This window comes from Thunnus maccoyii, chromosome 2, assembly GCF_910596095.1.
Source record: "Thunnus maccoyii chromosome 2, fThuMac1.1, whole genome shotgun sequence".
NCBI classification, from domain to species: domain Eukaryota; kingdom Metazoa; phylum Chordata; class Actinopteri; order Scombriformes; family Scombridae; genus Thunnus; species Thunnus maccoyii.
Window position 1 is genome coordinate 13190376 of NC_056534.1, and position 22005 is coordinate 13212380.

Sequence of the window (22005 nt, forward strand, 5' to 3'; positions counted from 1 at the left end):
GACAGGGAGAGCTGCCAGGAGTCTTAGTGTTACATGTGTTGCAGTTAAAATCACCGGGGCGGCTGCTCTGCAGTGGTAGCAGCCTCATGGATTGTCAGTGGGAAAAATAAAAACACAAAGGCAACAAAGGTGAACAGAAAACATTGTAGCCAAAACGAAAAATCGTCTCAATCTCCAAGAGTCACAACTCAAGCTGAACTGTGAAAGTGGTATAACACTGTATATTAAAAAAGAAAAAAAGAAAACAATCTTGCTCTATCTCCTCGTTGTTTTCTCCATCTGTTTAATTTATGATCTGGTTTGAGAAATCAGATTTGTTGCAGGTGTTTTATTTTTTCAGTTCATGTAAACTGCCTGGCAAAAAAGAAAACAGACAGAAAAAACCTTAAAGGGATTGTGTATTTGTTTGATTCACTTAGAATTTTATTTTCTTATAACTTAAGTGCAATAAAATGTGGGTTTTTCTTTTTTCATTTCAAGCATATCAGTTGTCTGTTTTTGTTACCTGTGTGAAGGCATCTTATATGTTCAATAAAGCTAATTATTTGGTTATGTACATCCACGAGGGAATAATTTTAATATTTACCGCAGTGCAGGTTTATCCTATCGTCCAAATTTATCCTATCGAGTCATTTTATAATGGAGCCAAAACCTGTTAGTGTTTATCAGGTTAAATTCTACACATTGAGCAGGTGTGTCTTCCCTTTGAGCATAAGGCTGCATTTCAATACACTGTACTGATCCTTAAAGTTTATTTAAATTGCCCAATACAGTAGAAAGTTAGTTTTTATAGGCTCATGACACCAACAGTTCAACTACAACCTCAGTTCTGTGTCTTATAGCACATTGCAGGATAATTATTTAAGTCATTTGTCAAGTTAAAACCAAACATTTTTTGATTCTAGCTTCTTAAAAGTGAGGCTTGCTGTCTTGTTTATATCATCATAAATTGAATATCTTTGTGTTTTGGACTGTTTCGCAGACAAACCAAGCAATTAGAAAGTATCGCCATGGCCTCTGGGAACTTTTGATTGACTATTGTCACGCTCATTTCACAATTTTTGGACATTTAATAGACTAAATGATTAATTAGTTATTAAAATAATTGTTAGTTGCAGCCCTAAACTCGGGGCCATGAGTCAAGAAAGAAGTTAAACCTTAAATATTGCGGAAAAATTTATCCTGTGACAGTCAAATATACATAGCAATATTCTACAGTTACTGTCCATCGCTATCTATATGTATAATTTGATACATATCAAAATCTAGGCTCATATTAAAAATATGTAAAAATCTTCCAATAACACATTTATAAGAAGATTGTGCAGCCTTGATAGAAGTATATATTGTCTTCCTTTTAGTTTTTTACTATGCATTTCTCTTTGGCTTCTCCTAAAAACTATGACTTAAAGTAGATGGAAGAGGCAGCCAAAAGATTTGGTCACATTAAGAATCATGTTTTTGAATCTCTGTCTATCAAGAAGTCTGATTTTATTGAAAGAGATGAATCTGCTCCATGAAAACATGTCAGCGGGATATTTATGCTGTTTAGTCCTTCATTTAATACTAAATTTATGCGATTTTTAGCCTCACTGAAGCCAGAACAGAAGAACGTGCTGTCGTCTTTTTGTTCTCAGCTGTATCTAAAGCACTACGGAGGTGACTGGGGAGCAATTTGAATGTGACCCTCTGGTTTTATTTTATTTTTTTTTCCGCTCAGTGTCAATTATATCCAGACCGTTATCTGTCATGAGCCCACACAGCACACTGTAGCAGCAATAACAGTCTATGCTGCGCTGCGGATTCCCTCCCGCCTGTTGCCTAGCGATGGCTCGTCTCTGGCCCGGCCGCGCAGCTCAGTGTGCACTCGCAGTATAAACGGCATTGTGAGGAAGCAGTGAGGGCTGTACATCCTCACATGAATGGACGCGTGGGGGAGTTTCCACTTTGGTTGGCAAGGTTACTCTGTGCGCCTGTTTGTTCCCAGGCTCCACTCGTGTGTTGTGTAAGCGGCAGCTCTGCTCCACTGGCTGATCATGGAGGATATTAATAGACCTTTTTTTTTTGTTTGTTTGGAACAGAATATTTGTTAATAAATATGTTTCTAGTTTCATACGCAGACGCAAAATGCTACAACTAATCTATGAGTTACAGCTGAAAAACTGACTACACATTGATAATACATTAGATTAATCGTTCCAGTTAAACATATCAAACATTCACAATTTATTGCTTTTCTCAGTTTTATATCATTCTAAATTTAATATCTTTTTGTTTTGAACCAGTGGTTGGACAAAAAGACATCTGAAGACGTTACCTTGGGCTCAACTTTATCTTAGACAAAACAGTCAATAGAGAAAACACTGGTGTAGAAAGTACTCAGATCCTTTACTCAAGTAAAAGTACTAATACCAAAATGTAAAAGTTCTCCATTACAAGGGACATTTCCGCGTTTCAAATCCCACAAGTAAAAGTAGAGGAATAATATCAGCTAAATATACAAAAGTAGAAGTACTCATGTTGGAGAAAAATGACGCCTGTGACTATAATTATATAATATTATATAATTACTGATGCATCAATGCATTAGCAGCATTTTACTGTTGGAGCTGCTCCATGTGGAGCTAGTTTGAACTCATTTACATACAGTTCAGTCATTTAGTCAAGTGGCTCTCAACCTAGGGGTCGGGCCCCTCCAAAGGGTCACAAAACAAATCTGAAGGGTCATGAGATGATTAATGAGGGTTGGATGGAATTAAAAAAAAAGTTCTTTTACACATTTTTCCATTCTTATTGTTTTCTGTAATATTTAAGAGTTTTTTTTAAACGGGATATTGGATCATTTTATCTATTCGGGCCTCAAATGACTATTTAAATTCATAGAAGTTTTGAGGGAAAACGTCTCTTTGGTGAAACAGCCAACAACTCACAGACATCTGAAACTAGATGCTGCTTTTATGTAAGAGCTTACAAGCCAAAAATGTTTGGAGCCAACAAACTGCTGTATTTTATGAATGTCTCATATGATTTTTATGTACAGTTTGAAAAGTAACTATCTGTCAGATAAATATCGTCGAGTAAAAAAGTAAAATATTTCCCTCGGAAATGTTTTGGAGTAAAAGTATAAAATATTAAGTTAACTACAAGTACCTGTAAACTGGAAAAGTACAGTACTTGAGTAGCTGAAGCTTAACTATATTTGTAAAAATAAAACGTTCTCAGAGAACATTTTTAAGGATTCATACACTGTAACAAACAAGATTATCTGGAGTAGAAGACACTGATAGATCTCCACAGGCGATCCTTTAATGAACTTAATTTTAGGAAGTGATGAATCATCTCGTTCCTCGAGGTTATTAGCCATTTATCTACCTTACACTCTACTGCCTCGATTGCGCTGCACTTCCTCTTGATGAATGAATGTTCCTCTCGCTTCTAGCCGCTCAAGCGAACCACGTCTGCCGTTGCCCTCAGCACTAACTCACCCGGCGACAAACAAACAACGCAGTGGACATGAGAGATGGAAACAAACGAGGGATGCTCCCTTTCACCGAGCAGAATTTGATGGTATGGGAAGCATTTAACGGGTTTGGATGTCAAGATAAAAGAGGTGGAGAGGGGAGCTCCCACACCTCATTTCATATCCCTCCATCTCTTTGTTCAGTAATCCTGCCCTGCAGCATTGTGGCTCTTCTCACTGCCAGCAGATTCTCAAAGGGCTGTAGCATTAGTGGTAGTGTTCCACGTCTCTGCTTAATCCTATTTTGGACCTTTGTTGTAGCCTGAGAACTGATAAAAAGGAAAAAGGACTTAATCGCTGTCATTGGATAATGTGGAATGGCGTTACAGTATTGTAGCTCAGCATTGATCTGCACACACACACACATACTGTAGGTCTAAAATGTCTTTGTTTCCTCCATGAGCTGATGTTGGTGTCAGCTATTAATCTTGACGGTTGCCCTCTGGATAAGCACATACATTTAAGGCTGTAAGGTCAGCGGGATCACTCCCTTGTGGCTGAGAGTGTGTGTGTATGTGTGAGATAGAGTGAGAGAGAGAGAGAGAGAGAGAGAGAGAGAGTCCAGCTCTGACAAGTCTGACCTTTTTCTCCTTTTCACTCGTCTTGCACCAGAAAAAAAAACAAAAAACAAAAAAAACAAAAAGCTGCAGTTCATGAAAACCTATTGAAATGCCAGATTTGTCATTTGTAAAATTGGAAAATTCGAATGAATTCCTGCATTTGATCACTGCTCAGCCGCACATCAAATCACATCTTGTGTTTCGTAATGAGATGTGTCAGAGGCATTCCCGAGTACAATAATCCTGTACAAGAAAGCTAGAAGCAGAAATATTCATTCACCTTTTCTCTCTTTTTAAAAAAAAAAAATCAGGTGCAGTTAATAACACCCGGCTGTATATGAGGCAGATCAGACCAGCTCGATCTCCTTGATTGCCTTGATGGGATTCATGCCTGACTGCCACCTCTTCAGTATCAAGAACCTGACAGCAGGAGGTAAAACTGCAGGGGTCGTTCGTTCAATCATGTAATTGTCAGTCCCGTGGACCTCCAACGCAAAACGTGTATTTTAAATTATAGTCAAGACTCCAGTATCTCAATAAACTATCAAACATACCAAGCTGAACGAAAGAGAAATGTATAAAATAATGTAGGAGACATCAAAAAAAATGTTTTTCGCTCTAAAGAATCGTCCACACAAATATGGCATCTTTTAATATTTCAACCAGTACATACAGAAAGTGGCTTCTTCATTCGTCCTGATTGGTGCAGTTTCCCAAACACTGTGACCTCTTTTTTGGGGGCGTTCACATGTCGATGTCACCCGAGGGTCATCCAGGTCACGTGTGACTCTGATGGCAGTCATGTGAGTCACGTGAATAATGGTGTGATTTGGTATAAAGCTGCCTGGGGAAAGAAGACGTCAGGACGATATTATCTGTGATGGAGTACTTCTAGTAATCCTGTGACCTGGGTGACTAAAGGTATCTTTACGTTATCCCGGACGATCGCAGCAGACAGTCATGAGAGAGACGTGGTCAAACGTTCACTGTGAGACGTGTCCACTAACCGATTTACAGCTTCTGTGACTGATGATAGTTTGCATCACAGTTCTGACAGTTTTGTAAATTTAAGACCAAAATCCCACGATGAGGCTGCCACGACCAACAAACCAACTAACTGGAATACAACATGAAGTGACCGAGCTGTAACTACCACTGCTTGAAGCTGAAGTCAACTCTGAAGTGCTGGATGTCACCAACTCCAAAAAGTCCCTGGCTCCAAATGACTCCCATTCAACTTCTTTCTAGAACTACAAAGTCAGTCATTTTTTTCGGTCATTATGGTCTCAATGAGAAGTCCAACAGGAAGTCTGCTGGCTCGGCCAGTGGAAGTTTCAGACGTGCTGGAGAAGGACTCTTGTACACATGGGCCCAAAAACACTGAAGCATGACAAAGCCCTCAGAAACATGGTAGACTGTTTTTATTCCACTGAGTAACTTTAAATGGACGCAGTATCCAGTTCTCCTTAATACATCCATCTTTATATTCAGTCTATGGAGGTAACACAGGATACACCGGTCAACACTGTAAGCATCAGTTTTGGGGGGAAAGTGCCAAAGCCATGTTGCTTTGGTTCATGTTTGAAAGTTGATGATGATGTATATTTAATTTCTATCCACATCATAATACAACAGTTCATCAGACATTCATCACACAACCTGAAAAGCCTCAAAGCTCATATTGTGCAGTCTTACAGATTATATTTTATTAGACACATGAAACTGCAAGATCGCTGTTATCACACAGTGTGTCAATTGACACAGAGCTTAAAGCTATTGTGCAGGAATTTAACATATAAATGAACATCCGTTACATTCAAGCCGTTGCCAAACGAGTTCACACAATGCTGATGAATCCTATCACCAGATAAATCTCTCTGTGGTTCACAGTATACAGGGTTTTTAAATCTGGTGTCTGTGGCGACATTCCAGCGCCGGCTGGATGAACGAATGCACACCAGAGACTTTCACCAGCCCAGCGCCTAACTTCTGATTAGCTCTCTGCTAACTTGAATGGGGATAAAATAATTTAATCATGCGGCTCTTCTAGACTTTCCAAATGTTATCGGACTGAATGGATCAAATTCTGACAGTGAGTTGAGTCATTTCGCAGAGGTTTTGTGACTTTCAAAACAATTAATCTACTGTTTTACAGCAGCAACAGTAGCGATGGAGCAGGTTACGGAGGAGCCTATGATGTAAGCATGTCAACAGTGTTTTTGTAATTACTCTCACTACCAGAAGGGGGAGACAAAAGTTCCGCACTGCAGGTTTAAAGGTTCGGAGAAATATCATTTCCGAACTTACTCTTTGTACTGTAGATACTTTTGGTTTTATTTGCTCAGTCTGTAATTTAAATGAAACCAGAGGTAACTTTAAATTAAGGGCTGGAACGAGCAGATATAGGACATATGTCTGATGTTGGAGTCTGGAAAAATGTCGGATCTAATGAGGCTACGCACCAAAGGATAAATTTAAGGGGAATGTTCAAATCATTAAAGTGACTATTAAGATCATACTGGATCTGGTGAAACCGATGCTGCCGTTGATATCGCCTCGTTTCATTCTGCTTCCATTTGTTTAAATTTAAATCACGTTGACCCACTGATCTACTGTGAACTTTATAATGATTGTTCAGGACAAGCTAGGGCTGCAATTAATGATTTTTTTTTCATTATTAATTCTTCTGTTGATTATTTTTCCAATTAATTGTTCCAGAAATAGTGAAAAATGCTGATGTGCTCGTTTTGTGTGACCAACAGTACAAAACCCGAAGATATTCAATTCACGCAGATATAAAACTGATAAAATAATCATAAATTTGAGAAGTTGGAACTGTCATATGTTTGGCTTTTGTCTTGATAAATGACTAAATCAATGAATCAGCTGGTTGTTAATTCACTGAGTAATTCCCTAATCGTTTCAGCAGTAGGACTAGTGTTTTGTTAATGACCTCTCTCAGTATTGTGACCTTTGGTTTGTAGGATTTAAAGGTGGTAGAGTGTGTGTGTGTGTGAGTGTGTGTGTGTGTGTTCTCAGAGCGCGGCGGACTGTAAAGGAGCATTCGGCTTCACGCTACAACAGAGCCCATCTGCAACACTCGTGTGCGTAGGCGGCAAGAGTATGGCAGGGGAGGATGCCAGCACATACTGCTATGGAGAGGGCACACACACACACCCGACTATCCAGCACCACCTGTCTCACTTGGGTAACTGATGAGCACAAGGTGTGCGACGGTGTGTGCTCTCATTTATCTGCAGAGGAGATGAGTAAGCAAATTCACCTGTGGTGTCGTCCTCAAGTGTTAATTATGCGGTCAATTTTCTGCAACAGAGGACAGAATGGGTGAGCACTTTAGAGACAGATTTATTATGTTTGTATGAATATGGAGGAGAAAAAAAAAATCTCAAGGATTTAAGTGATTTGAGATTTTAAAAATGCAGTTAAGTTGGTTTTTTAATGTAGTGCAGTTGTGTGCTCCTGTTTGTGTGCGCGGAGGTTGTTGCTGGTGCTTTCATGTGCCTGCCTTCGCCCGCTGTGGCTTGGCAGGGAGACACTGCCGCTGACAGCTACTGAGCAGGAGAGTGCCGCAGGCAGAGCTCGGGCATGACAAACCCTTCTGGAGCACGCTTATGACTCAACGGAGTCCGGATGCAAAAAATGCTTCCTAATGTTCTGACCTCCTGCATAATTTTTAAACTATGTTTGTCCCATACTGATATTTTTTTAACCCTTCAAAAGGATAATTCCAGGGTTTTTTTTAATGGTTTGGGCCATCACTTCTATTAGTTATGATAAAATTCTACTCACCAAAGTGTGGATAAGACCCTTTTTATTTTACAGGTGCACGAGACCCCGACACTGACGAGACAGTAAGACAGTTAGAACATGAAAGAAGCTGCTCCCGAAGAGTAAAGATTTATTTTGAGTTTTGTCTGCATCTAAAATTGAACCACTAACAAAGCACCGCTAGTTCTGGCCAGCATGAAACGCCCGGCTCGCCAGAGGAACTGGGCCAGTCGACAGCCACAAAGAGAACGAGAGCAACAAGTTCATGCTGTGTTGGACCGCGAAGGTGAATCTGTTCCCCTCACCAATCCAACAGGCAACAACAATGCCAATACTCGTGTTCGTCTGGCAGCTTCGGAGTCTCCAGGCTAATCAGCTGGCCCGTTCTCCAACATAAGAGGCACCTGCTTGCCGTGATCAAAAGTAATTGCTGAGATCTGCGACCACGGAGACATCAAAGTCATGAGGTCAAAAGCAGTCAGACGATAACGCGGGTTGTGAACACGCCAGCAGTTTAGCCAGATTAGTTAACCACTTTATTTGGCAGTGAACTCGAACCTGAGTGCATCCAAAAAAAATATTTTATTGATAATAATCCCTCACTGCACAGGAAAACTGAGCACACACAACTAAGACAACTACAGTACAGGAGGTCAAGTTTGAACCACGAAGTCAGTCTGAGATGGATGTTTACAAAAATTACACTTTTTTACTTTGTTTTTTCCTCTTTTGAATAAGTTTGACTAACCTGAGGATTTGTTTAAAACCTGAATGATCACTTAGTGACTGAACTGGGTTGGTACACACCAGTATAAAGTACAGAGTAGAAAACCTGCAAAAATGTCTTTGTAATAAGTTAAAAACAAGTACAATCAATAACAAAAATGGAAAAAACTTCAATAATCATGCTGATTGTGAAGGACCTTCAATGTTTTTAATGGATTATGTGCCTTTGCATCTCTGACACTCAGACCGAGTCATTTGTACGGGATCAACTACTTATTTTATGCACAGCTGGCACGGCAAGGATACTTCCATTTATTATTTAAATCTTCCAACACAGCACCAGGACGGTAATTGACCTTCTACACACTAATGAGCAGATCCAAATGATTCAAAGTTTATGTAGTGAGGTCATTTGTAGTACATCAACCGACTTTTTTACTCAAAGAAAATCTCCAAGAGTCATTTTGAAATGGTTCACAGTACCAGCAGCCTTTTTATCCAAACTCACCCATGATCACGTAAATTAACTCCATTAGTTCCAATGTTATCATTACGGATAAATAATGGCCAAAACTACAAAAATAAATCAGAATAAATCAGATTTTCTTCTTTTTTAGATGAAGCGAGATTCAAAAATCATTCAAGTGTGTAAGTGAAATAAATGAAGAAAATGCTTAAAATTACTTTATCTAGGATGAATATCATCAAGACAGAGAGGAAGAAAGCAATGGAGCAGCTACCGGAAATACCTTTAATACCAGGACACTAATTCTACTCACCATCTGCAAAATACTGTGCAGCACTGATTCCCAAGACTACCATTTTCATCATGATCACACTTTTCCCCACGGAGGAACGCTTCCATCCAACTTGGGACCAATACCAGACTGCAAATGACTCCTGTCAAGTGTTGCAGTGTACCAGTATGATTATTATCCTCTTAGAGGTCACAGCAGCATTGAATTAGTTTAATACACGTGTTCAAATTAATTTCTGGAGCATCAATACATGCAAAAGCAAGTCAAAGCGCTTCGCATGGTGATATAACAATAAAAAAGAGTTTAAAACATAGATACATGCAAACTGAAAGCTGGAAAATTGTGCAAACTTCAAATCAGCAGGCAGGCTGCTCCAGACTTTAGGTGCATTAACGCTGATTCCTCCATCGCCAAATTTAGAATGAGCTCTGGGAATCTGGAGGTGACATCTGTCTTCTGACCTCAGAAATCTGTTGAGCTGATAAATTGGAGGCATTTTAGACATATAATCTGCAGCCAGACCATTAAGAACCAGGAGCAGGATCTTAAAGTCAATTCTGTGACTAACACATAGCCAGTGGAGATGTTTGAGAGTGTTATGGCTGATATTGTCAGTCCCAGTCAGGATAATATGGCCGATGAATGGTTTGTGAAGAATAACCAGCGAGAAGGAGAACTGCGGTAATCTAGATGATGGTTTGGAAAAGAGTCAATCTAACTTGGATAGAGAGAATTGAATGATTTTAAACATTTAACAGCATATTTGACAAAAATATTTAAAGGAACAGCTGGATGTTTTTGTGTTGTTGCAGAGAGTTAGATGAGAAGATCGATATCATTCTCTCTCCTGTGTGTTGCCGGAAGCTAATAAGATAATGCCAGAGGGTGATTTGATTAGTTTGGCAAAGAAACAGTTGCACTCAAAACCACAGATCATTGTTTTTACATTTCAAACATAATAAACTGTTAATTGATCTCACGCCCCAATGAAAACTGGTGTGTTGTATGACATCTAGAGCCGCAACGATTAGACAATTAATCAATTAGTTGTCAACTATAAAATGATCATTTTGAGTCATTTTTTAATCATTTTTAAAGAAAATAAAATCCAAATTCTCTTCTTCCAGCTTCTCAAATGTGAATATTTCCTCTATGACAGTAAACTAGATATCTTTGGGTTGTGGACTGTTGGATGGGACAAAACAAAACATTTGAGGACGTCATCTCGTGCTTTGGGAAACAGTGATTGACATGTTTCGCCATTTTCTGACATTTTATCCACCAAACAACCAATTGATTAACTGAGGAAATAATCGACAGATTAATCGATAGTAAAAATAATCATTAGTTGCAGCTGTGGGGAACTCTACATTGTAGAAACAAGGACCCTGAATGAAACTGCAGCAGAAACAGACATCAGCTGTCTGTGAACACCAGACCGAAACTGAACACAGCATCGACTGGGAAGGAGTCAGGGGGCAGCCAGAGAAAGATCACGGAGGCCATCCTTGATCAGAGACGGGGGTTATCATCTTTCATCTATTTATACTATAGTGACTAAAGATTCAAACTTAGAGGTATTTATAGTTGTGCATTAAGGGGTCATAACGCAGCTTCAAAGCTTATGTATCTGCCATTGCAGACGTGCACCTCCTAAAAAAAATGTAAAGACCACAGCAGCTATGAGATACCACATGAAGACTGCTATAACTGTAATAGGTCAGCTTGGGCTGCTCATGTTTTCTCCCACAAGTTGGATTGTCAACATAAAAGATTGTTAACAGCATGGACAACAACAAGTTGAAGAAAGGCTCAGTAACACATATCTAGCAAAGATACTGCAAACCTTCTGCTTGCTGCTGTCTATCACAGTGAATGAACCAACACAGTTACACAGCAGAAGTCTGTTTAGAAGTGAAACAAGGTGAATATTCCCATTGCTGATCTATATCGGGGTATATAATTAATGGGCGATATGGCCTGATCATGTACAATACATCCGTCTGGTGTTGCGCTGGCGATGAACTATGAGTGAAAACCTACACTTTAGTTATTATGGTAGGATTTCCCCTTTGTGTCATGTATAAATCCAGATTTATAGGATAAAAAGTAGGCAAACCTACATCTGCTGTGGAAGGTTATGTGGTACTGATACCGCTTATGTGAAAAGCTGGTAAACTGACAATGAGCGAAGATTGTTTGTCAAAGTCAAAAAACAAACCTTCACGCTTAATTTAATAGCTTGTTATGATGACATTGTGATCTTGTAGCAGAAGGCGACTTTAGCTGAGGACGAGAGGTGATAGAGGAGCATCAGAAGAACAATAAATTATCCCGACCCCCCTTGTGACTTCACCGTGACCTGAAGTTACTGTACTTCTGGGCTCTGCTACATTACTTCTACTGCCAAACAGCTTTCTGTCAGTCTGCGGGATGCGATGCATTTCTCCAGCAGAATGATAAAGCTTCCAAGACAAGTGATTTACCCTGAAACGCTGTGTAATCATTATTGATTCTCATTGTTCTCGTTTTGTCTAATCACCTTAATTGGTAAAATACTTTATTAGAGAGCAGATAATCACAACCATAATAACGCCGGTGCTTCTGCTAATCCTTCTCCAAAGCTACTGTAGAAATGTTGTATTTTCCTCCTTTTTTTTTTTTTTTTTTGAAATTTCAATTAATTAGTGTTACATCAAAGGAACAGTCTCACTCTATAAGCGGGATATATAATTAGGCACTAATGAAGAAGAAGAAGACTGTGCTGCTTTCATTCCTCTACAGTGACACTACAGGCTTGCGTCACATCAATATCTCACTTTTTACACCCCCAGGGAGTAGATCAGCTAGTCGCTGGGTGAGGCTTTAAACCCCCCTGGGTGAGATGAGACATGCAGGGGGGAGAAGGAGGGGAGTGCTGCTCCTAATGACAAGTGTAGGAGCTCTCAGACTGTCGGGAAAGCACGACTTCAAAGGGGCGAGTGAGAAGAGAGAAAGACGGCAAACACAGGCAGGCATAACGTGTCAGAACAGAGAGAAGGCTGAGGGCGTCTGAGGGAGTGGAGTATAAAGGTTCAGGATTTAAACTGGAGCCGAAAGGCGAGAGAGAGAGAGAGAGAGAGAGAGAGAGAGAGAGAGAGAGAGAGAGAGAGGACTGCTGCCCTGAAACACTGTCAAGGAGACACCTGAGTGCTCGAGTCTACTTACATAGGGTGCACAGTGCACCATCCAAACACACCTTCACCTTTTGAAGCCTGCAAAGTCTTTGTTTGTGATGTATAATTAAGAAAACTGTGGCTGGACGTTGACGTGTTGCAACTCCCTGGACTTTTATTTTGATTGATAATAATGATGGTAGCCCCCGGCTGTGGGAAACGACTTGCATGGTGATGTGCACCACACAAAACTGATCAAAGGCCCAAAAAATGAAATGTGAAGATTAACGTTTGAAAAGAGAGTGAGAGAAAGAAAGAGAAATCCTGGAAGAAAAGAGGCCGGTTTCACCATAGAAACAGCAAATGAGCAAATGAATGCATATCAGATGTTTTACAGAAATAGACTCTTTCCTCTCTCTCGGGGAGGACTCCATCAAATCCTTGTGAAATAAGGCATGCATAAGGATCTCCCTCAGTGGACCGTGATGTATGCTATCAGTTTGCTGGACATAAAATGAAGATGATGCTGTGGGCCCGTTCAGAGCGGATTCGGCGGGCGTTTGCGGTGCAGCTGGTGACTGCCAGAGCCTTGGGATAATGAGGCCCGGGATAAGACGACTGTGAAGAGGGATTGGAGGAATCTGCGGCAGACAGTTGGCAGGCTTGTGTTGTCTGAGCTGGGCTCTTACACCAACTGCACCGGAGAACGAGTCTTTCAGAACAAGGAGAGGTGGGAGAGAAGCGGAGGAGGCTGTTTGTGTGAAAGAAAGAAAGAAAGAAAGAAAAAAAAACACCCACGTGGAACGGCAAAAACATTTGGACCTAAAACGTGCAATATTTCCCCATGTGGCCTGCTGCTGCTACCAAAGAGGCAGGAAGCTGTATAGAGGGATGTCAGTCAGACAGACAGTGAGTGGGATGAGACGATCTTGCCAGCAGATGAGATGAGTTGACATAATAAAACATAGTGTATCTTGTCTGTATCAGAGGAAAAAGCAGAATGGTGCCCTGGTTTCGGCTGCACAAACCTAACTTAAATCTTTTGTTAGAGACTGAACTTGGTCCAATACTCCATCAAATTATTTTGACGGAGACGAGGCAGACGCAGAGCAGATGGAATCAGGAGAATAGATAGATGCTGCCGCTGCTGCTGCTGTCTCACAAATGAATAAAAAGCAGGATCACATTTTCAGATACCCACAGGAAGACAGGAAGAGCATTTTGTATGCGGGTGCAAATGACAACGAACCATCTTTTGTTTTTGTTTCAAACCAGGATGATCTCTAGTAGTAAAAAAAAAAAAAAAAAAAAAAAAAACATTTTCAGTTGGCAATGCAGTTCACAGGGCCATTCATTACCCTCTCTCATTCATAGTTTCCCCTTGAACCAAAGGGAATGATTAAAAAGGCCCAGATTGGTTGGAGAGTTTCTGATTCTGCAGTCACCCCAGACTTCAATCAGCCTCTAATTGAAAAGTTATAATGAGGTTCAGCCGAGCTCGGCTAAAGCACTCCAGCTCGACCCCGGTTCCACGTCAGGCTCGTCTCACGGAACAAAGCGAAGACGAAGCCATTTGAATTTTCACACAAACAACCCCTGTGGAAACAAAATCTTCACGAGAGGCTTTTATTCAGATTTTTTTTTTATTTTTTTTTTTATCAAGCTTAAAAAAAAAATGAAGTGACTGATTTGATGCAAATTGAATGCGCGAGAGCAGTTTGTATTTTTCATTTTGCTGCGTGTGTAATTAGTTGCAGTCCATTCACAGTCACAGAGGAAACGGAGGAAAAACAATGCATACATATTGCATTAGAGAGCAGACGGCTTGGGAGGAGCATCATTAATCAAAGATCCACAAACAGGGCTCATAATGTTAATCTAGCGCTTATTTTCAAAGCTGTGGACACTTGTAATGAGCAATCTATTTCTACAAAGTATTTCTGCAAAGTAGAGAAAGATGCAAAGCCAGAATATGTGTTAAATTATCCATTAGCGGGTGAAAAAGGGGGACTAGCAGAGTCCCCACCTTTTCAATCTGCTTATTTTCTACCATCCAGAAACATGAAGCATGAGTTCTGTATTCCCTGATGTAATGAGAGCAGTATGTCAGCTTGCATGCTTTTATTTTTACCTCGAGCCCCAGCGAGGGTCTGTTAGTATTCCTCATACGTCTCATCTTGCTGCTTTAGCTTTGAGGTATATATGTGAGTGTGTTTGTGTGTGTGTGTGTGTGTGCGTGTGGATCTATGTTTTTATTGTAGAGGTGCTTCAGATGAAGGCTGGCTGGCTTCCTGTGGGCATCCCAGCGACACAGGAGGCAGACAATCAATCGCCACTCGCCCGTATCGCCTCAAATTAATTTCCCAATGATTACCTCCAGGTATCCGGCACTGCTGTTTTTCCTCTGCAGATCTATAATGCAAACACTCTGCAACGGCTGCACGTACGTGTATGTGTGTGCTCATGTGTGTGATGCACAGGCCGGCCTCAGCAAACTATAGCTTGTTGAAAAATGAGCACCCCTGGGCGCTGAGGGAGAGAAAGCTGAAGGAGAAACAGGAAGAGAGAGGAGGAGATGGAGATTGTGTGTGTGTTTGTGTGTTTGTGTAGAGAGAGAGAGAGAGAGAGAGAGAGAGAGTGTAGAGACAATTTTTCTTGGACAAAGGAGGCGTAGACTTAGTAGTCTGCCAAAATGTTAAAGGCCTAATGAGAGGCACCAGTCAATCTCGAAAAAGGGCTGCGAGTGAATCTGTCCCACTGATCAATACTCACTATTTGAGCTCGTGCAGCATCTTCTACATCTCTGTGTGTGTGTGTGTGTGTGTATTATCCTTACACAAACTCAGTGGCAAATTACATTACTGTGCAATCAGCTCAGATGTATAGTTAAAATATTATTTCATGCCTCGATGCCCATCAGCGCGCCGGACTTTAAAAAAAAAAAAACCCAAAGAGACAGATCCCGAACAGGGAAAATGGATCCATAATTTTTTTTCTGCGTATCTTCCAAATCACAGCGAGTCTGTTGAGAGTGTCTGTTGCTGATTTCCAGAACAACCCATCTCCAATATCCTGTTGGCGTCTCACCGGAGAAAGAAAGAGAGCACACGGAAGCAGCAAATTCAAACTATCATGAGTCCAAATGAATCTATTACCATAACTCTCACAGCTATTCAGTTTTTTTTCCATATCTCGGTGCTCGGGGGTGACGCTCGCAGCCTTTCCAACCTATCTCCATTACGCTCAGCTTGTCAGCCGGCAAGCCAAGCGGAACAAGGAAGGAGGAACAGCGGTCATAATGAGACAGACGATAACAAAGCAGAGGGTGGAGAGATGGCAGTGACTGAGTGAGACGGTGCGACGATCTGAACAGCTGGAACGGCCTAAAAATGAAGCGCCGTCAATTTTCACCAGCGCGGGTTTCGGCGAGGGATCGTGAACTTAAAAACGAAAGAAAACGAGAATTAGCGAGTTTTTCCCGTCTTTAAAAGTAGACTGTCGTTGTCCAAAGTAATTTCAAGCTCTGCTCTCTACATCATTTAGAGAAAACTATGAATTAAACATGGCCACTTACCACTCTGGTGGAGATGTGATGAGATTCAACAACATTACTGACACTTGTTTTTGCGTGTTATTTGATTAAAATAGCGACCACAAGCGTAGCTGATTTTGAAGCGATGAGTGATTAACTGGGAGGTGAAATGAACCTCACTGCTGCTAATTCTCTCCAGAGTGTTATTGCCTTTGGCTATTGTAACGCTGGTATGAAATTATTCATTTGCAGCACTGAAATAAAATGAATCAATTCTAATGCTCCCCGCCCGCCTGTTCTCATTTCATGTCTGCGCATTCAGGCTCAGACTAGTCTCCACATAAATCAGTGGCACCTGTAGACCCTTCCAGCCTGTTTTGCCTGCAGCTTCAGCAGGTGTATCCACAGTCGGTTACAGGTCACTGATCCTCAGTCTGTCCACCTGCTCCCTGTCTTTCCACCTTCAAGGCTGCGAACAGGAAGCTGCTCTTTCTACCAGGCTAAGAGGTCACAAGGTAAAATGCTGCTCCCTTCCCTTCTTATGAGTGTCACAGACTTTAAAGGGGACGTGTTATGCTTTTTGTGATTTCCTGTCATTTATATACTGTTATGATGTCGGATGTCTATGTTAAAAATGGTCAAAGTTCCAAAACGTGAGGTGAACGTATGTAAAAATGTTCCCTGCAAGTCAAAAGCCAGGGCTTCCTCCTCAAACTGACATCAGATTGTTGTATGCATGCCCACAAACGGCCGTATGTTCGTTAGCCTTTGTTGCTATTGTTGTTCCATGGGTTGTTCACATTGTCTACTTGCATATATCAGATCAGATTCGGGCTTGAACATGTATGGATGTATTTGAGAAGTTTCCATTTCGAGTAAAGAATGAGGAAAAAAAAGTGAAATACTACTACTGTTTGTTTACGTAGCCTCCTGAGTCGGCAGAAGCTAACTAGTCGGAACATTGTGAGCTCACTGGGAGACGGGCTAAAATGGCCTGTTTCAGAGGCTGAACAGAGGGGCTACACAAAGAGCCAGTATCAGTTAAATAAGGAGTTTTTTTTAACTGTAAATCATGCAAAGATGTTCCAATAGAGCCCCAGGATGAAAATATAGAGCAGAAATGTGCATATGTCTCTTTTAAACAACATCACATACATGATCAATGTAAGTGCCTGAGTGAAAGAGGGCTCCAGATGCCTCATGACAGGGACAGCACTTTGTGAAATCACATGTTAAGAGGAATTCCTGTGGCCACATGATCAGGCCTTCATACAGTATAATAAAGAGTAGTTCTGGTTCACATAAGCATGTAAACTTGTTCAGGCCAGCTTTTAAAATACTTTGTGTTTTGATTAATTCAGATTTCCCCTGCTCTTACTTTTTATCATTTTGAACACTATGAATTAAATGTTATGATTTGCAAAAGTGCAGAAAGGGCTCAAAAGTTGACCAGAGAGCCCTCAAGCATTGGTTGATTTCACCACAGGACAGCCCTGAGCCTTCATGGAAATACACTGTGCTTAGACAGACATCAGCACTACATTTATTTCAATGAGACCCCAGTGTTGGTATTTTAAAATTGTACTGTTTTCAGTTTTCATATGTCAAAAGTCTGTGAGTTCATATGTGCTAACATTGCAAGTAAGCCTGTGTCACTGAGGACAGGACAGGGACGTCCATTCATTATTTATACCTGCTTCTCACGGTCACCATCTTCCTGTTTCGTAAGACCCGTGTGATGTGGGAGATAAGTGGTTTCATCTGTTTGTTTCGCTTCTGCAAGAAAAGTGCATCCCTAATCCGACATTGCTATTTCAAGCACGGAAGATCTGTTTGTAGTTTCTTTGTTTAGAGTTTTTCTTATTTTGCAAAAGTTCACATTCTTGTGTTTGACTACATATTGATATTAGAATTCACTGCCTGCAGCCATGAAAATCTTGATTCAAAACAATGCCGGAGCGAGCTTCCGTTTTCTCCACGAGCCAACACAAACTTGGTGACAGTGCCTGAAAGTTGATGAGCAGTTGGGATCAACACTCCAGGAACTATGAGCAATGCAATATTAATGTTTCGGATCTAAATAATGAATCCAACAGAACAACAGAACGTGGCGCTGCTGCACATCAGCGGGGCCGTCAAAGAGGAGAAACTGCTGTCTTTTCTGACAGAACAGTTGAAAGGAAGCTTGCTGGTACGAGCATAATGTCATCAGTGACCATTCATGATATTCTCTCATATTTCCTAAAATAGTCTCGGTCTAATGGCAAAACATTATTACAAGATTCGGCCAAGTTTGTACTCCTTGTTTCCATATTCCCCTTTCTTTTCTTCTCCTTTCTAATCATCAGCTCGACAGCAGCGAACACTGTTGTATCCCTTGCAGTTTGTCTTGTACAACAGCAAGCGTACAGTATCAGAGCCCTTAAATGGAGCACAATAGCATCCCCAGATAAAAGCCCCCAAATTGGCATCCATAGATGAGTAACAAGGGTGTGTGTTACCAGCACGACCCGTCTCCCTCCGCTGCTCTGGCAGCTTTGTCTGTTTCACAGGCCTCATTACGAGCCTCTCTATCTCAGCTTTTTCCCCACATACCTCGCCCTCGATCCCTTTCTCATACTTTTCTCTCTCTCTATCTCCGTGACTGGGTCTGATCTTTGACTGCCACCCCCTTTTTCTTTGCGAGTCCATCTACTACCCTGATTGGCAGGTAATTACCAGCCAGGTGACAGCAGCCTATTCCAAGAGTTGAGAGGTTATCAAGGTGTTTTTTTGGTGCACAGAGTTTTCCTAGACCCGCTGAAGTCCTCCGAGCTGGATTCTCCATGTGAGGCAGCGGCAGGTGGTGACAGCGCAGAGCTGTTAGTTCAGTCTTTACGTGTGTGGTGTTGTCAGTGCTGCTCCCATCCACATCCTCTCGAGCCATCTTTGATCCCATGACTGAAAGGAAGGCAGAGGAAAGGGCTTGTTTTCTGTCTTAACCACTGTTATTACAGAGGGATAAGCTAGTAATTGCTCCGATTCAAGTGCATGTGAGGTTATGTAGAAAAATACTGTAAACTAAGTGGAAAAAAAGTAGCGCAAGCGGAAAAGATTAAACAGAGGCTGAAGCTAAAGTGTGTGTGAATGAGATAGCGGATTAACGTGACAGTTTAAAGTCACAAGTATTTTGATGGTCTCTTTCTTGTTGAACAAGAAAGGGACAACTGAAAAGTAGTCGAGTTGGACCATAAACAAGTGCCTGTTAGGGTTTGTCTCTATTGTAGATGTCTTATTGCTTACTGGAGCAGATGGTACAACAACTTCACTTTGAAATTGGTGAAATTAAAGGTTTTGTATGATGCAGGAAGGAGATTTAGGGGATTCTTCAGAGATCTGTCATGCTGTTGTTGGTTGAAGTTTTTAATATAAGCCTTTAAAGTAGCATTAATCGTTCTTGTTGATGTTTCGGCCACTAGGGGGCAGTGGAACAAGTGTGACCTATTATCACCATATAGAGTCGTCGTGGTGAACATGTTAGCCGACAGTTGCCTATTTACACATCCCTCAGATACTGAGCTACTTAGCTTTTATTTATTTTTATTTGGAGACATGTTTCAGGCCACCTGGTGAAAGACGTTCAATGTTTTTGCTCTGTTTTGGTCGCCATCAACTCCTGGGAGAAACATCTGGCTCTTTAGCTGATAAATGCGCCGCTATTTTCAAAGGATAGTCTCAAAGTTTGACGGTCGTTGTCGGTGCTGAGCAAGTGTCGTATGGCAGCTGAAGTTGGGGGCTATAACACCAAAATAATGAACTGAGAGGTGCTAAAACGCTCCATAAACGTGTAAGCAACTGCAGAGTCGAGTGATAATTCTCTGTGGGTTCATCACTATGAGCAACCCCTTTCACATTACACATAGGTATTTGATTCACTTCTTATTACATATAATTTTATCGGTGCAGCTTTAATAAAACAAATAAAAGGAAATAAGCACAAAGATATTCCTTGAAATAAACTAAAGGGAGTTTTTAAAAAGAGTCTTCTGTGAAAACTGAAAAATTACCTGGCCAAATTTTGCTTTCATTGCAACCTTAATCCTCCATTTGTGCAAAAAAAAAAAAAACTGTGCTTTCCTGTTAATAACTTTTTTGTCCTGGAGCCTTATGCCACAGCATGCCCTCATATCCATAATGTCATGAATATAAGCGCCCGCCCGTTTCTCTTCAGCTTCTGCTTCCTGGCCCTTTGTTTTTCTAAGTGGTGTAATTGTTGTCTGTGTGATCTGGTCAGGTTTCTGCTGGCCGCTACCCCTCATTTATCTCATTCACAGAATTAACACATTAAAACAGCATCCTGCAGCTACATTCGTTGTTCAAAGACCCATTAGCCGCTCACTTAGCATTAGCTTCTCAGCACTAATAGTGACACTGATGCTAACAAGGAAAACAAGATAGAGCAGCGTGTTGGCCTCATAATGTGCTCTGTAGTTAATCGTGTGTCCGGCTACTCAGGATTTGTTAAGCAACCGTAAAAAATGGACAAAATTTCCTGTTTTACATTTTCAACTTTAAATATAGTTTTGGTCAGGATGTACAAGTAGACAATCTACTGAGAGAGGAGACTCAGCTGTTCCTGTCAAATCAGTTAAATCACCACCTATCTCAGTGAAGCCATGGCGCCTGTCAGAGTGACGCCCTTGTGATATTTTCAGAACAACATGAACAAGTTGTGTCTCTTCTACTCAGCATACTGTTATTGCACACTTGGACCTTGGTTACATAAGACTCAGTAGCCTTTATTTAGACCTAGAAGGCTCTCATTTGAGGTGCAGCATAAATGATGCAGGGCCCTGAATGACGCACGTAGACACAAAAGCGGTGGAAAGGTTTCCCACCGCAGCCGCCACTTTGGGCATAAACAGTCGCCACCATGCTGGCAGCACGGCTGAGTCACAGACTGGACCACATGTATGACGTCTGCACCTCTACTTAAAGTCTGTGGCTCGAGTCGCTTCCCAGGAGCAAGTAGATCGAAGTTTTCATTTTAGAGCAAACAAGGCTCGGGTGCATAATTCAAGAATCAGACATTCAAGCATGAAAGCAGAAATGTGCTCTCGCTTGGAGAAAAGAGAGAAAAAAAAAAGTCTCTTTGAGTTAAACATTGATGCTCCTGAAATGCTAAAAAGACAAACAGTCCTGCAGACACACACGAGGGGTGTGGTGGGAGTCAAGGCCTCTACTTCCACAGACCAACACCACAGAACATTCTGGAAACTGCTGACTGACTGTTCCTGGCTGCAACCACGCTGCCATGCACAGCCATCATTTACCAACAAGACAGTGTCTTTTGCACCAGCTCAGCCTAATACTTACTCCCACACATTCTGACAGCTCTATTATCATCTCAAAATTACAGAACTCTTCCTGCTCTTCACTCCATTTGTAAAAGCAATTGGTAGCACCGGGCTCCAAAGCCTCTCTCTTTGGCTCTGTGATACATCTGCATGTATCAACAACAGCAAGAGATAGAGGGACGTGGTCTTCATCAGAAAGCACCCTGCATCCTGATTGATATGCACCAACTGTCCTCATATAGGCTGCTACTACTGCTGCGCTGGAGGAAGAAGAAAAAAAAAAAAAAAAAAAAAAAGGCAGGCAGGCAGGCACAGAGCTACTGCACAGAGACACAGATGAAAAGCCCACAGCTCACTCTATGATCCAGCTTCTCTGTTGAGCCCTAGGAAAACAGAACAGAGCTGCACTCTAAGCTAAACAGACCTGCAGGATGTGAAATTGTTAATCTCATGTAAACCAGCCTAAATGCTTCTTTGCTGCTGCTCAGGATGGAAGTCCATCCCTTGTTTACCATACCTCCTTATGCTTTTAGTTTTAAAAAGGTTAAAAAGATCCGATGTGATTGTATTTGACAAGAGTCTTTGATCTGTGGCAAAAGAATGAGAATTTTGTCCCTGCAGATGTGAGA